Consider the following 17,413-nt stretch of genomic DNA (forward strand, 5'->3'; position numbering starts at 1 on the left):
GGGTGAAGCTCAGATGGAGATTCGAGAAATTCATGTTAACCATGGAATGCTCTTCTTGTTTTAAACTTGTGATCCTTGCCTCCTTCTTTTATTATACATACATACCTTTAGTAAAATGGCAACATAAAGAAAGGTATTTAATGCAATTACAGTATATATCATTTGGTCTCTCTTTATCCATCTATGTAGCTCTTCTTCTGAACTGTTTGGATTTCTGCACTTTGTTTCCGTATTGGCTTTCTTTATTTAAAAAAAAAAAGCTGCATTCTTTTATCCATTATGCTTCTTGAGCTTTTGTTTTTCTGTGTAGATGTTAATGAAGGAAAACTGCCTGTCATCAGATTTATTCAGAGTTGAAAGTGAGTTAATGCTGCCGTCACTGAAGTTGCAGTCTGTTTCGCATTGATTGAGCTTCCTGGGCTTGAGGGATTTTTGCAGGACTTGGTTTTTATGGTTGATATGCTTTTGGTCATTTATCATAAAATCATTTCAACCACACTGTTTATTGGTGTGAATGCTTAATTACTGCAGTAGCAGGTTATGTCATGAATCTTAGTTTTGACTGAATATTCAAGCATAAATGTTAAATCATTGGTAATTATCTTTTGTTTTCTCCTGCAGTGGATTTTTACCTGTTAGTATCTGTTTTATGTAAAATAATTTGTCAGAAATCAGAAATGACATTTGTTGTCTGTCCCAATAAATGCCTCATTGTATGTTCACAGTTCATATTGCAAATTTGCATGGAACTCAATGTATTTATAGTGATAGTGTGATTTTTTTCCATGCTTTTAGGAAGATGTTACACTTTATCACTAATAAGTTTAATAGCTCAGCTGAAAGAGCTGCTTATTAACAATCCATTGTTTTCAGTCTAAAAGAGTAGCAAAGGATCATCAGTAGTCTGTCTAAAATCTGGCAAAACACATCTATTGGACAGAGTAGGATTATTTTTTTATTGGACAGACTATTGAAAATATATAGATTTTTCACATGTATTTTAATCACACTTCTCCCTGTCACTCATGTCCATTTTTGCTTAGAACTATAATTTTAATATTTTTCCTTTCCTCTACATTGTTTCCTTTCAATCCATCCAAATCTGCTGCTGTAGTCATAGCAGTCTTATACGTATTATGCATTTCTTGATCTAAAACCACTTAACCTTTTTAGAGTGAGTACATTTTTATCAAAAGAGATACATAAAAGCAGAAATATCAGTGCTTTAATGCCAACCTAACTTGTCAGCGTATCCTTAAATATTTACTACAATTTTGATGTTTCATTTTACTTCTGAGTCAGCAGGGCATTCTGTTTTAGTTTTTCCTTGTGCTGCAAGGCAACCCTTTTAAATTTCCTTTAAGATAACTAGATTTTTTTCTGTTAATTCTTTTGTTGTTAACAAAAAAGTGCCATTAACTATTTTCTTGTTGTTTTATTTTATGTAACCAAAATGACCCTTTTTTGACTATCTCCCTTATTCTGAGCTATTACACTTTAAAGTCATCTGGATTCCTTCAGGGCTGCCAAAAGGTGAAATTGACTTTTTGAGAATGTATTGCTGAAAACTGCAGCCTGTGCACTTTTTCAAGTGGAAACATCTTGTGCGTTAAGACTGAAAGGGAAAATTTACAGCCTGTTTCAAATTGTTAGCTGAGGTCAGGAATCGAAAGTTCAATAAGTGTCCACTTTTGCAATCACATCAACCTTGTTTAGATGACAATGCACACTAAGGTGACTCTTAGGGAGTGGACACTTGGGTAAAATCTTGCTCTTTCAATCACAGATGTCCTTTTACAGGAACCGTCCATTCGCAATCATATTTTGAAATTAAAACTGTCTTTATAAAATACACGAAGTGTCGGAGTCCAAGAAGACATTCTAAAATACCACCATATGAAACAGCAAACAGTGTGGTTTTTTTGTTTTTTTTTCTTCCTGTTAACAGATATTCAGCTCACCATGCTAGTATGGCCTGAATTCCCTGTTGAAACAGAAGTGCCTACCCAAAGAATTAAATACTGGAAAGACAATGGCATATGTAAAACTTGTTATCTAAAAAAGTGGAAGCTTGTTCATGGATTGTTTAAAAAAAATGCTCTATGAGTGTGCCTGTGTACATCTGTCAAACTAGCAGCATATGATTATGTTTAAAAGGTTAAATAGTCCAGAGTTATTTGTCACACCAGTGGAAACTACAGTTGACAAATTACAATTTATAACAGTTAATAATAAGCTTAGAGTATTGGCTTTGGTTAAAAGACATAAATGTCCAGCCTGGCATATTTTCAGGTAATTCAAAGTGTTTTAAAATAATGCTGAGCATAATGATACTACTTCTGAAGGGAAATTTTTAGTAACCACAGTTTATTAGGGGTTTTTTCTCTAATAAAATTAGTTGTGAATATTATTCCATAAGAAGTTGAGGCTGACTTTTTTTAAAACAGCAGGGGTAGGAATGGGAGACAGGTACTGTTTACTGTGAATTTGGGAAATGCTATGGCTAATCTCAGTGAAGAAGGAATCATGCGCCCTTCATCTCTACCTTCATTTCTCAGGGGAAAGAGCTGCATGAGGGTAAACAGTGTATCAAGTTGGAGATGGATTGTTACAAAGATGATAAATGTCCAGCAGTTGTGTGCATCAGACTTAAAAAGAAGCCAGGGAGTGGAGCTCTGAGGTGGAGATATTGGTGCCTAAAGGGATAGTTCGAGAGTCAGGAGGACAGATCAAGACACCAGTTCTATTGTGAGAACAAGCTCAGGATACACCTTTTAACATAACAAATGAACAGATGTATGCAAACACAATCACTGAGGGGAGCCCAGAAGGCAGTGTATTTGCTAGTGAGAGTCTGTAATGTGTTCAGGCACTCACCATCATGGCATCCAGCAGTTAGATCTGACCCTCAGCAGAGCTCCCTCTTCTAGCCAACATCTCACCCATCATTGCTCTACTCTATCCATCCTCTGACTCTTGACCAGTGTCGCACCCAGGACCCAGGTGTCCGCTTCAGGACACTGCCCTCCAGCAGTGTCCACTACTCTGGTGTCTCACCCCCTTCTGGGGGGCTATCAGCAGTCCTCAATCTCACTCCTGTCACCATGGCCAACTGCAGCCAAGGTCTATCCCTCAGGGGTAGGCTGCACTTTGTATAGGCCACACCCCACTGGTGGCTGGAGGTGGTACAGAGGGAGAAGGGTAACCCAGGCCTGCCCACTGCTCTAGGTCCTGACTCTCTGCTTGCATCCTTGTCCTGCTCTGGTTCACACTCTGTTTCTCATTCCATTAGCCACTTACCTATGACCCTTGAGCCTTCTTGGCCCTTGTGTCAAGGCCACATCCTGGGAGATAATAGGCTGGAACCTCTCTCATGCTCCCCTTAGCCTGCCAATGCTGCTCGATCTAAGATGCTTCCTCTTTGAAGAGAGCTAGTCCTTCACCCTTGCTGACTAGAGCAAGAGTGAGCTTCCCTCTGTGTTGCAGCCTTTTTTAAAGGGCCTAGCCTGGCTCTGATTGACTGACTGTCTCTCACTGTCTCTTAATTGGCTGGGGCTCTGAGCAGGCTTCCTCCAGCCTGCTTTAATCCCTTCCAGCCGGAGTGGGGCCGCTGCCCCATTACACAACCTTACAAAAAGGGCTTTGGGCTGCCTCTGAACCTTGAGGCAGTTGCTCAAACTTTCCCACTCATTGTCTTTATCCTGATGAGTCCTTCAGTGGGTGTGATTTTCTTTTCAGCAAGTCAACGTGCAGGGGATATGAAACACTTTTACCAGCCTGTGATTACAGGGTAACAATCTCAGTTCTAGGGAAAGAATCTGCAGTAGAGAACCTGAGATAACAGGGCCCAGTCAAGTTATGGCCTTTAGGCAGTACTACAAGCAGCGTTCCCTCTAATTTTTTACATCCATGTGCAGACTGGTTTCATTATGTGTCTCAACATGGAGATGATCTATCACATAAAAGTCACTCCACACACAGACAGTGCATGGTGGAGCGGGGGGGTGCGAACACTGGAGTGTGAGAAGAGGCTCTGGGCTGGGATAGAGAGTCGGAGTGCAGGAAGAGAGATCTGGCTGGGAGTGTGGACTCGGGGGAGGGGGCTGATGATGAAGCTTTTGGGGTACAGGCTACTCCATGGAAAGAAGACCACCCCAGCCCTCCTTCATTCCAGCAGCTTGAGGCCAGGTGAGAGGCACCTCTCCATGGCTGCCACAGCTAGAGTGAGCACAGGTGGGGGAGGTCCACCTGTCGCCCACTATAGCAGATCTGGGCTACCAGGTGGGGGCCAGGAAAGGGGCACCTGACCCTGGCTGCAGCCACTCTAGGGCATCTGCATGCTGGGGCTGGTGGGGAGGGGCCCTCTGACTGCAGGAGGTCCATCGGAGATGACTTCTTGCCTCCAGCTACAGCAGCTTTGAGGCTTGGGGAGACATCTGTCGCTGGTGTAGCCCTCAGTCCCTGCACAGGGCTTAATAGCCAGGCAACTGAGTTTAATAAGAAGCTGAGTGGCCGCATGGCTGTGCAGCTTAGAAGAAACTCAAATTGCAAAAGGAATGCTAATAAGAATTCAAGATTGAGCCACTTGGGTATTGAAGGCAAAGGGACTAGGTCTGAGACTCCAATTACTAGGTCAGTTGCCATGCAGTGATTTCATTGGTCAGTGGCTCTTCAGAGCAGTGGGCCTGATCAGTAGGGTTTCCCTCTGCCTAGGTTAGTTGTGAAAATTCCTTCCCTAGAGGTTTTCAGAAGAAGGCTGGATACATATTTGTCTTGAATGGTGTAGACATAACAAATCATGCATCTTGCCAGGGGGATAGACTAGGTGACACTTGGGGTTCTACCTCTCCAGGAAGGTTGGTCTGAAACCAGTCCGTGCCCTTCACTGTCATTATGTTAGTCTGGGCCAAGTAGATGAGCATCCAATACTTCCTTCCCCAACTCCAAGTCTGTTTCTTTGGAGGAAGTGACATACCACAGTAATGAGTGCCATCAGCAAAGTGCATGGTGTCAAACCAGGGAAGTGTAATAAGAGTCTCTTGTATATAGATGAGATTAGTGGAGGTGACTTGGCTAATACTACAGATTTGTCTTTTAAAAATATCCTCACTATAACATACATTTCTTTTGCAAACTTGTGCCTAGGAATCTGGTGTCCTTATGACAGGGTACCTCAAGTGGAACAATAAGGTACATACATCATAATAATAGTGTGGACATCATCCTTATCATTGGTAAGTGAAGAAAATATTAGTAAAATTTCAAATGGAGATAAAGGTGTATGTACGTTGGTAGCAGATGGTAGATGACAAATTATTTCTATCTCGAAGACATTGTCTGTCATTTACATACATTTTTGGGGGCCAACATTGTAATGATCATATAAGTTGTGGGCTTTCTGTTAGATCCTGGAATTACTCCAGTGTGTTGTAGATGCTCGTTATGTCGTGTTGATTTAATATAAAAAACTGTTAAGCAAGTCACAAGATTATAAAATCAGAGTGCTAGAGCTGGAGGAGATCGCAGGAGGTTATAGAGTCCAATCCCTTGCCGAAAGCAGGACCAATACCAACTAAATTATCCCAGCCAGGGCTTTGTCAATCTGGGACTTAGAAGCCTGTAGGGAGGGAGAGTCTGCCAATTCCATAGGTAGGGTAGCTCAGTGGTTTGAGCATTGGCCTGCAAAACCCCTGGTTGTGAGCTCAATCCCTGAGGGGGGCAGTTAGGGATCCAGAGCAAATAGACTGAGAGGGGGAAGTGAATGGTGCTTGGTCTTGCCATCAGGGCAGGGGACTGGACTCAATGACCTCCCAAGGTCCCTTCCAGTTCTATGCAATGTGTATCTCCGTATTTAACCCATTCCAGACCAAAACAAAAAAAGCAGTCATGTAGTACTTTAAAGAGTAATATCACTTATTAGGTGACGAGCTTCTTCAGATCTGTACCCTTACCAGAACAGGTGCAATATATAAAGCACAGAGGTCCAAAAATTATCCTGGATGACAAATCAGAAAAAAAATTGTTATCAAGGTTGGCAAATCAGATAGAACAGCAGGGGCAGGTGGGGGATGAGGGGTGGAGGAAGTTAACTGTTTGGTCAAACATCAAAGTATGGTAGAGTCCATATAATGAATCAGGTAATTGCTGTCCCTGTTCAAACCAAGTGTTAGCGTCAAATTTGAATGCGAATGTTAGTTCCAAACATTCTCTCTGTAGACAGTTGTTAAAAATTTCTTTCCTCCAGAACACAAACTCTCAGCTCTCTAACAGAATGGCCCATTCAATTAAAGTGCTGGCTGACAGATTTGTGTATTTGGAGATTTTTGATGTCTTCTCTGTCTATTCGTTCTTTGGCAAAGAGTGTTTGCAGTTTGCATAATACAGTGTGTGGGCATTGTTGGTACATGATGGCAAATATGATGTTAATTGAGGAACAGGAGAACATGTCCTTGATTCTGTAATTAACAGTTAATGTATGTGTGTGCAATAAGAAATGGCAGAGCACCGACAATTATTGATTTTTCTGCTTAATTAGCTACATGTGACAATAAAAACAAAATAAGTTTATATATAGTGTGTTAAGGTTTTATATTATGACGTTACACATGTGCAATACTCTGACAGTTTGTACATACAAATGTTTTAGTAATGGACCTTGTTTGTCCTTCATATTATGGCAAACACCCATAGTCAGAAAAATTCATGATAGCCGATTTTCCCAAAGTTGCCAGATTAAAGAGGTTCAAACGTATGTATTTTATGCTATTGGCACTATGATTTGCCAGCTAATAATGCACTTGTTGTTTCCATATAGTTTCCATTGCCTTTTATATCAGTTATCACTGTGTTACATTTTTAGTCCCATGTCATCTCTCGTGGCTTTGGCAAAATGGAATGTACTGAGTGTTATCGTCAATCACTGGAGATTCAGCAGACTACCTAGTTGTCATATTGCAAACATTTTTATTGATTTACATGTGTAAGGCAGTACCAGTGGTAAAGGATGAATCACTTTCTCTCTCCAGTACCTGTGACAACTATAATGCCAAAATGATAAGAGACCTGCTGTTGTTTTCATTTATCTGTCTCTTCCCTTCCATTGATCAGAAAATACTGACTTGTTACTGATGGTGTTTTGTAATAGCTATTACATGAATAAAAGTAATTTCAGAATTCTGTTTCTTTTTTCAAAAGTATCTTTCAGCAGTTCTGTGATTTCAAAAATCATGGCTCATGTACAGCCTTTGCAGCATCAGAGTCACTAATACATCCCTTCCATGATATCTACAGATATGACAGTCTTTGTTTAAACTAGACATCTAGCCTCCTATCCAGTCTTTGCTTCCCCTATGTTTTCTTAAGACATAGCTGGACTTGTGAAGGTGCTCTTCTTGCCTGTAAGTTAAGCTTCTCAGTCAGCCATATTTATTTTATTTTCAGTACCTCTAGGTATTTACATCTCACAACCCCACCACAACAATCCTCATAAACAAGCTTAGATATTTTTAAAAGACCTGCTGAATGAAATGAGTTTACGCAGAAACCTCATGTTATGAATATTTTCTGGACCAAATCTTTCCAAAATGGTATTACAAAATGGGAAGACAAGGTATAAAAAAGCACCATACTGTTTAAACAAACAAGGTTAGTTTCTTTGTCTAAACAGTATCCTTATGATATTTCTCTTCTTTATTGAGATTAGATGGGTGGCTGCTTTGTGACTCAGGGCCTTTTTTCCATTTGACTCAGTGTTCTACTCCCCAGAATAAATTTTAGCTGATAGTTGGAGCTCCTTTTTGCTTTGGTCATTGGAAAGAGTTGTCTTGAAGGGATGAGTGTATTTTCTTATAGAAAGGAAAATATCTTACACTGTAAGATTACAGTTCTTCTGATACATGCTTTTGAGAATAAGTTGTTGAATCGATAAACTTATTCAAGATAATTTAATTCACTCCCTTGGTATGCATGTGTTTTATCGCTTTTTCAGTACATGAGCACAGTAAGTCAGATGGTGGCTCTGATATGGATCCAACAGATCTTACAAATCACATTTGGGGTAGCTACAAATTCATAATTTGGCCCATTGTTTGATCTTCTAAGACATTGAAGCTACATCTACGTGGTGTTTTGCTGCTGTCAGGATAATGCAAAAGAGGGTATTCAACAATGGAAATGAGGTGCTCATTTGCATGATTCTGCCACCAGCAGCAGCATTCTGTAAGGACATAGACCAAGAGCTGTTAATGCTATCAATATATTCTTTTCATTTTATAACAAACACTTATGGTGATACTGTCTCCAGTTTATAAACATCCATCACATTTCCTGAGAGCTTTAATGAAATACACAAATGAAGGCTACAGTTTATTCAGTGAAGTGCATTTGTGTAACCTAAGTCCAAGTTAGGAAGGACAAGAAGGTATTTTGTTTGGTTGTTGGTTGTATTTATTTCTTTATTTAATAATAGTATCTCATCTTGAGCTTTGAGGTGAAAAGAAAACTGTCCCTGGCTATTTAGAATGTATTTAAGGAAGGTGGTTATAGATGTTCATTTCCTATCATATTGGGTTCATGGTAGGGCTTTGTATTTAAATATTTCATTGGATTTAACACTGGGGAATTTGTTGGTGGAAAAAGAATGCTTTTCTTTCTCCTTACCACCATACCTCTGCTCACCTTTCCAAGGATCAGGTTCTTGATCTTCAATGTGTTTTCCTTCCCAGTAATTTCTAGTTCTCTTTTTAGTAATCTTTATGTAAACCATGAAATATATTTTTTCAAAACAGGCATCAACATAGTCTGTTAACTTACTAATGGAATTAAGTGAGCATATTTCTTAAATACACACAAACTGAATTTGTGCTATTGCCTGAATAGCTTTTGCATGCAAAATATTCATGCACACAATGACAGGCACAAATTTGGGAAGTCTTTTTGAAACTTCTCTTATTTATCATACTGAAATTGGATTCTTTAATCTGTGTATAAATGTAAGCAGCTGATATCCCTTACAATTATATTATTCATTGCATAACATGCATTTTTTCTCTTGCCTGTGTTTCCAGTAATCTCCATTTTGTTATTGTCTTCAGGATTGGTCTCATTTAGGCTACAGCTACAGCTACACTAGAAGCATCTATCGACAGACATTTCTGTCGGAAGAGATCTTCTGACAAAACTCTGACAGAGGGCATCTATACACAATAGCAGATCAAAAGAGCGGTTCACTCTGTCGACAGAATGGCCGGCCCAGCCACTCTCTAGACAAAACAGTCAACTGGAAGCACATCATACAGGGCTGTCCAGTGTCCTGGAAGTCCTGCCTGTGGACAGAACGCCCCCCCAGAGAATCCACACAGCTTTTTTGTTGACAGATTCTGTCAACAAAGGTGCTCTTTGTCATCTGGGAGAGGCAGAAGGTTGTTGGCGGAAGTGCTGAGTTTTGTCGGTAAACTGTGACTCTTCAATCCTGCCATGGCCATTGGCTGGTTTCACTGTTACCTTGTCCATTTCTTCCTCATTACCTCCATTTGATTTGTCTATTTGCTGCTTCCTGTCATAATTAAAAACTGTACTATCCTTAGGGTATCGTTTATTTTATATGTGTAGATATCTAGCACTGGGTGGGTACCTGACTTCACCTTAGTCATTGTATGCTATAATAAAAATAATCATTTATATGGTGCATTACTTTCTGTAGTTCAGGATGTAGGACTTGCTGCAGTGACTAATCTTTACTCATGCATCTGGTCCATGGGGATTGTTGTCATAATGTAAGTATTGGAGTAATAGGCCAATAGTCTCTAAGAAATTGATTATCGTGTTTTATATAATTGCTTTATATTTTAATGTTCTGTGTAAATGATACAGACGGATATAGATGGTCTACCAAATTCTTAATTCTGTTTGAATAAAATTAAACTAAGATGAAATAGAGGTAGCAGATGGAAGCTTCCTTGTCATTTTAAAATTACAGTATTGATTTTTGTATTCCATTATGTCCAATCCTATAAACCTTAATTTGAGAGTAGGAGGGAAAGAGTAAGTTAAAATGTGGAAAATTCTAATAGTTCTGCATGTTATATGTGAAACACTTGAATTCAAACAGTTAATAGAACAGATATTAATTATTCCAATAAATATCTTTCTATCTACAAACAAAGGGGGAGGGGGCTTTCAGACCCCAGCACACCTGACAAAGAATCCACTCAGAGACACAATTCCATCAGCAGTGCTCTAATGCCAGAAGAAGTGATGTTACCTGACTTTATGAGAAGTTCTCAGGGAAATGAGAGGTTGAAAGCTAGTGAGAAGTTAAACAGGGAAGCCACAGCTATGTCTACACTACGGCACTCTGACAGTAGACACAGCCCATGTGTTTTTTTAAACAAAATGCCACTACCTTCAGATATCATGACCTCCTAAATTATAGATATGCAGATGAAATCTTCAAGAGTTAATATTTACCTATTCTTTTTTGTAAATAAGCTTTCTAATGTAGGACATCTTTCATCTAGTTTTAAGTAGTTCATTTTCTACATGGGAATTTAAATGAGTAAATTTATTTTTTTTCTTCTACTGTGCATGGACTTGCACATAATTTAAATCTAGCTTATGTACAGACTTTTAACTTAAATCTAGCTTATGTTTGACTTAGGAACCTAAATTCCCTTAAATATTAGAGATTTATTCTCCTAAGTCACTCACATTCAGATGCTTATTAATATTTAGTGGCATGATGCCTATGGGTGAGAGTTAGAGGCTTAAATAGGTTTAAAATTTGATCCATAATTGCTTTTAGAAGCAGAATTTAGGGGCTATAAATAGTCTTTGAGTACACCATATGAGGAAGTTGACTTGAGGAATGTAATGGGTCAGATGGCCCATCAAGTCCCTTAGGCAGTTGGGCAGGTCTTGTGGGGTGGTCCTGGGTCTCACCTCCTTAGGAAGGGGAGAATTAGAAAGCGGGAGGTGCAACACCTGATGAGAACAGTGGAGGGAGGGCAGGAGAAAAGCCAGTGTGCACACTCTGACTGGTATCAGCGCTAGCATGTCTTTAGTTCCCCCGCCACAGGTGCATACTGGTAAGTAGGCTATAGCCCTGTCTGGCACAGAATGCTGACAAGTGGCCTATAGCGCTGGCTCTTAGGCAGAGGAAAACTGGCAAAGCAGTCTGTAGCATGAGCCTTCAAGCAGGGGAGCACTGGCAAGCAGTGATCTGTACACCTATAATGGGTAGGCTGCCACACCAGGGATGAATTGGCATGGAATAGGGGATCACAGGCCCACCAAACTTCACTGCGTTCCAGACAAGGGCTCTAACAGTGGCAGGGTGTCCTATCAGCAGGTCACTGGGGATCCTCCTGCAACATACTGACTCTCTGAAGCTACCAACTTGTCAGGTGAAAACCCTTGAGCTATTTAATACCTGAGTTCCAGGTCAGGCTCCTCCGGTTCCTCTGTGTGTTTGGCTGCTGGCAGCCCTCCCATCCCCAGTTCCTCTGGCTTGTCCAGGTATTGGACCACAGGTAGGCCCACTAGATGCAGTTCCTCCAGCTTTGGTATTAGGGTATTTGGCCATGAGCAAGTTCACCAGTTCTAATTCCTTCTCACTTGTGGGCCTCTCCAGATCCAGGGTGGAAGCAGGGTCGATGGGTGTCAGGGAGCAGAGCATATCTGTCTCGTTCCATTGTGCTGCTCCAACTAGCTAGGAGCTGCATTTTTTACCCTAATTTCTGCTCTTCCCGCTCCACTTCTGGGGAGTAGGGTAAGCTTGATCTAGCTCTCCCCATTCAGATGGAGGATGGGGGCACTCCTCAACCTCTGGCTCTCCCTACAGGGACCCTCCTGAGTAAACTTTATCTACTGTGGTTCCAGCAGAGGTTGATCTGTTTCTTTCACATTAGTTGGTGCAAACTGGATAGTATTTGAAATACAACTTCCTAGGGCTCAATGGGTCCCCTTCTTTTAACTTTGACACACTAGGTATTATACACTGATGTGGTGTAAACTCGGTTGCCTTTTAAGTTTGTCAGTTAGCATGATAAATGTGAGCATGAACTGAACACCTGAGAAAGGAGGCTTTCATGCAGAAGTAGATATAAATGGATCTAGTTTCATTATATCTATATAACTGGATCCATTTATATTTACTTCTGCTTGAAAGCCTCCTTAGTAGTATCTGCCAAAATGTGGCAACACTGAATAAGAAATAAAAGTATGTGTGTGGTGCAGAGGAAGTTACATTATATATAATGTATAATTTAGAAGTCTTCTGAGTATTTTCTATACCAATTAAGTTTAATTGTCCAATCTTGGGGACTTTGGTGTATGCCACTTTTTATTGTTAATAGGATCTAACAACATCCCTTGGTGTCTAAAAAGTGAGCTCAAGTGAACCTGACATTACCTAGTACCTGCAAGCTTATAATATCTTATATATCAAATGTACAACTTGTGTTGGATGCCCTTTATAACTTTGAAGAAGTGAGGAAACATCACTTCTGATGTAGCAGGACTGGAAATTGGAACTGTTTTCAGCAGGGGACAGGTTCATCCCATCTGTAACTCTTCTAGAACTTTATACGAGCACATTTCAGAATGTGTACAATTTTATGCTTTAAATCTACATTTCATGAAACCCTCATTTTCCAACTATACAATATCCTGTACTGGGTGGGATTTGACTGAATAACAGAAACATTGTACATGATAAGAAAGGGAATTTACCTTCAGATATCCCACTCTCTCAACCTCTGTTTGGCAAAACAGAGAGAATACTAGTCGTGAACAAATGTCAAGGGCTTTGGTTTGGAAAAGGACCTAAGGCTGGGTATTTCTTTAAAGCATATGAAAAACATACAGAGATCTGGAATTCAAACTGGAATTTTGTACATCTTTGCATTCTTGCTAGGGTAGGTTCTTTCATGAGATTTCCTATGCTTGGTCGTGGTTGGATTGTAAACATAATGATATGCTTTGTTCTTGTGGTGTCTTGTATCTTGAAGGGAGAGTGCAGAGACATGCAAATATAAGGGTAAATAATTTTGAATCTTAAAAACTAAAATGTTCAGCTTGAGTTGGCCTTGAGAGAACTTTATTTTGTGCAGGAATTACAGTCATACTCACAGTCCATTACTGCAGCTGCCAAGAGGAGATGAAGAAATAGCTTTTGTTGCCTCTTTCCATATGTCACTCTAGTTCTGACAAATGAAAGAACAAGCACATCTGCAATTGCTTCATCAATTTTTCAGAAGGCATTTGACAGTATAGATCAGAAAAATGACCTGGGCAGTGTTGGAGTCGTACATAGTGGGTAGCAGTCTGTTACGGTTATTGAAGGATATCTACCACAAAACATAGGCAGCAGTGAGAACATGTGGAGAGTTGGGAAGTTGGTTTATAATGAGTAGAGTTATTAGACAAGGAGTTCCAATATCACAGAGTATCTTCATCATGCACCTAGAGACAGCGATGGACAAGATCAAGGAAGAGGTAGAAGGGATATCTGTGCATGGGTTGAGAATCAACAACATGAGGTTCACAGATGATATAGTTATCATTAAAGAAGATGAAGAGAAGCTAGTGAAAATGGTGCAGGTGCTATACGAGGAACGGAAGCGGTATGGACTGATTATGAACATTGGTAAAAGAAAAACAGTGGTATTTGGAGATAAGTAAATAGGAAGGAAGATCAGTGTAGAGAAAATCAAACTAGAGCTCACATATCTTGGAGGCAACATAACATATGATCTAGACTGTAAGAAGGAAATAGTGAATAAAAAAGTAGAAGCAAGAGCAAGTTTGAAGGCAATGGATAAGATCTGGAAAAGCAAAGCGATTATTTTAGGAACAAAGCAGAGCATCTTGAAAATGGGTGTATTATGCAGCATGTTGTACAGATGTGAGACATGGGTGATAATGAAAGATTTGAAAACAAGAATATTGTCATTCGAGAGGAGTTGTTATAGAAAGATCCTGGGAATAGGATGGATGCAGAAGGTCACCAATGAGGAATTTTATAGGAAGGTACAGCCAAAAGAGAACCTACTGCGGAAGTATCAGAGGAGTATCCAAGTTAGTCTGTATATTCAAAAACAACAAGAAGTCCTGTGGCACCTTAGAGATGAACAGATATTTTGGAGCATAAGTTTTCATGGGCAAAGACCCACTTCATGCGATGCATCTGCAGAATGAACAACGAATGGAAATCAAGGCCCTGGTTTTCAGCATAATGGACAGTTCAAATAGGAGAGGCAGACTCCACAAAGAATGTGTAGATTATATAGTACACTGATGTAAATCTAGTCTACAGAAACTAAGCCACTCTGTACTGGATAGGGAGATATGGAAGGAAATAGCGAGGGAGACATCAGTCACCAATGGGTGCTGAGCCCATGGTGGTTTTTAATTATGATGACAATGATGAGACTTATAACAAGTTAGGCATAAGCAGATGGTTTCATGCCCATTCTTGTTCTATACTAAGGCACCAACCAATCATAACAGAGAAATAAGAACAATACATCTATGAAGAGGTAGGATCTGGAGTCCTCTGGACACCATTTGGAAAACAGCATTAGTTTTTCACTTTATCAGTGGGAAAGGGGCCCAGTATATCTTACTTTCACCCCATTTTCTTCTTCTCAATAATTCTCTTCTTTTCCCTCTTCTGACAGCTGACTATGCTATCCCAGGGGACATCAGCTTGTCACCTTGTTCTACATCCTTCCCCACTCCTACATTCCCCTCCTTAACACAACCCACTTACTTTTCCTCCTATGGGCATCTCTCCCACTGACTTAACTGGGGCTTCACAATAATTAGCACAGAACAAGTTAGGAATTGGGAATAGTGGTATTGAAGAAAGAGAGGGGGAAGGTATCTTGATCTAGGGATGAGATAAATGGTGAGGAATAGTCCCTCGATTTTTCTCCCGTTTATGTGCAGATTTTTTCCACTCATGTACGGATAAATTATGTGCACCAAGGCATGTGTGAATGTGTATCACCAGTGGAAACAAAACCTAGATGTGAGTGTTCTAATCAACCGGGCAGCATTTCAGTTTCTCCTGAGTGGTAGCACAAGTACACAACTTATAAGAAATGCAGATGGTGAAACTCAGCTCTGTTGGAGAGATAGAGAACCTGTTTTTGGCTGGAAATAAAAGAGTTCTGGGGGTAACTTCTAGATGGATATGAAGGTCAAACCTGGAACAGGGTGGGAAAGGCCATATTATTCATGGAATAGCAAAGAAGATGAGAATCTCATGACTTACACACTTGGAAAGCTGTAGGAGCTTGGTTTGGAGGCTTTACAAAACCTCATCCACATGTTATGAGGCTCCCCTCTCTGTTGGCTCTACATCTCTATTTCTAGTTGCAAGTATTTTGTAGAAGCTTTCTCCCCTTGGACCAATACTTTATGGATGAGCTTTGTAACTTTGCTCAACACCAGGGGTGTGTCTACACTAGGGTCTTACATTGAAGTTAACTTTGAAGTTAGGGGCAACTTGGAAGTAGACTGCAGAGCATTTACACATATTTTACGTTATTTCGAAGTTGAGGGAACCAAAGTTCGAAGTCCTTACTCCATTCCCAGGAATGTAGTAGCTTCCTACTGTGAAGTGTAACTTTTTGAAGTAGGATGTATGTAGATGCTCCACACCCGCTACTTCAAAGTAGCGGGTCTGCCATTGCAGTGGCCTCCCAGGTGCCTGGAGGTGCTCTGGCCAGTCCTGGCCCAGCTCTATGGTTACTGCTGGCTGCGTGAGAAGAAGCAGCTACCTGGCAACCCTAGGCAGGAAGCTGAAAGTGTGGCAGAAGCAGGGAGACCATGAGTTCCCTGCTTCAGTCCCCCTGTTGAAGCCACAGCTGTCACCCATACCACCAGCCACCATGGCATCCCCCCAGGAGTGCCCTGACCCCCCCACCCCAGAGCCCACCATTGAGTCCCCCAAGGGCTCACAGCAGTGAGCCAAGGGGCAGCAGGAGAGGGGCCCTTTGTGGAGTGAGGCAGAAGTGTAGGACCTCCTCAGACTGTGGGGGAGCAAGGAGGTCCTGCTCCACACAGGAGTGTGGCAGCACAATGCTGATGCATTTGAATACCTGGCAAGGGGACTCACTGCCCAGGGGCACCCTGTTCAGACCAGGGAGAGCATCTGGATAAAAGTGAAAGAGCACTGGCAGCTGTACTGCTGGGCAAGGGATGCCAGCAGCTGCTCGGGGGCATGGTCCACCTGGTGCCCCCATCATAAGGAGCTGCACCGCCTCATGAGCTCAAGGAGATCCAGCCCCTGAGTACGTGGTGGACACCACCGCACCTCTGACCAAGATGGAGGAGGAGCCGAGACCCTCGGGAGACACCTTCCCTCACCTGAGGGATGAGGGACTGATCTGGGGAGCAATGATGAGGGTTCCAGCAATGGGACCCTCATCGTTGCTCTCTTCTGAGTTGTCCAGCTGGGACCCCTCCAGCTGGGCTTCCCTTGAGTGCATGGAAGTACCAGCAGGTAGGCACTGGGCATTTGGGATGCCCTGGGACTCTGAGGCGGGGCCTGACCCCGGCACAGCCAGCAGGGGACCACATGCCTGGCCGATGCACATGACCTGCAGCCCTGCCTTGCTCCACAGGGTATTTGCCCAGGGAGTGTGTAGGGAGTGCACAACAAACCTAGTGCCAGCCAGACCATGTGGAGCCTGTCCTGCACCCAATATCACATGGCGCCCCTGGACCACCAGATAATGGGTGGGGAGGCAGGTGGAGCAGGGGCCCAGAGTCATCTCCCCCTGGAATTGCCATCATCCCAGTCACTACTGTCACGGGGGCCGGGAGGGAGGAGGAGGTAGATGCACGCACTGATGCTGCGCGGGAGATGATGGCTGTGCTGCGGGACTGGTTTTCAAGGTAGCAGGAGGTTTGGATGCAGGTGGCTGACTGCCTGGAGATACTTACCCAGGCTGCCACCACCCACCTTGCCCAGTCTCCTCCCCTCACCACCCCCCATGCCCCACAGCACCCCCCAGCAGGTACCAACTTTTGGGCCCTGCCGCCCACCTGGCACTGGCAGAGGGGCTGGTAGCCAGCATGTCAGAGGGTGAGCAGGCCCCTCCTGTCCCTCACCTGCACCTCCTGCTGACCCGACCTTGCTGCATACCTCCCGCACTCCTACTTCCCTGTAGCCCCAACCCCAGCCCCATTCCTGCCCTGAGGGGTTCCCAAACCCAGGGTGTCAGGGGCTCCTCTGGTCATCACAGATCTTGGCCCACTGCCCCAGTGGAGGAATGAGCCCCCTCATCCTAGCACCCTCCCCATTTCAGTCCCTTGCCTCAGCACCCTCTCCCCAGTTCAGTTCCTCCCACAATGCTGCCCCAATATCCCTGTTGTATATAGTTCCCCAATGTAAATAGTTTAG

At 42.2% G+C, this 17,413-nt stretch overlaps 1 protein-coding gene across 17 annotated transcripts in view; it reads left to right on the forward strand.

Moving 5' to 3' along the window:
• RBFOX1 (RNA binding fox-1 homolog 1) overlaps positions 1-17,413 on the forward strand; it is a 1,793,461-nt gene that overhangs the window by 665,424 nt on the left and 1,110,624 nt on the right. The window contains exon 4 of one of the 17 annotated variants that reach the window (XM_075010529.1): positions 5,146-5,234. The exons of the other annotated variants lie outside the window; for them this stretch is intronic. The gene's annotated coding sequence lies outside the window, so the exon portion shown is untranslated. The remainder of the gene's footprint in view (positions 1-5,145; positions 5,235-17,413) is intronic. 17 annotated transcript variants of the gene reach the window in all.

This window comes from Carettochelys insculpta, chromosome 16 (assembly GCF_033958435.1).
Source record: "Carettochelys insculpta isolate YL-2023 chromosome 16, ASM3395843v1, whole genome shotgun sequence".
Classification (NCBI taxonomy): domain Eukaryota; kingdom Metazoa; phylum Chordata; order Testudines; family Carettochelyidae; genus Carettochelys; species Carettochelys insculpta.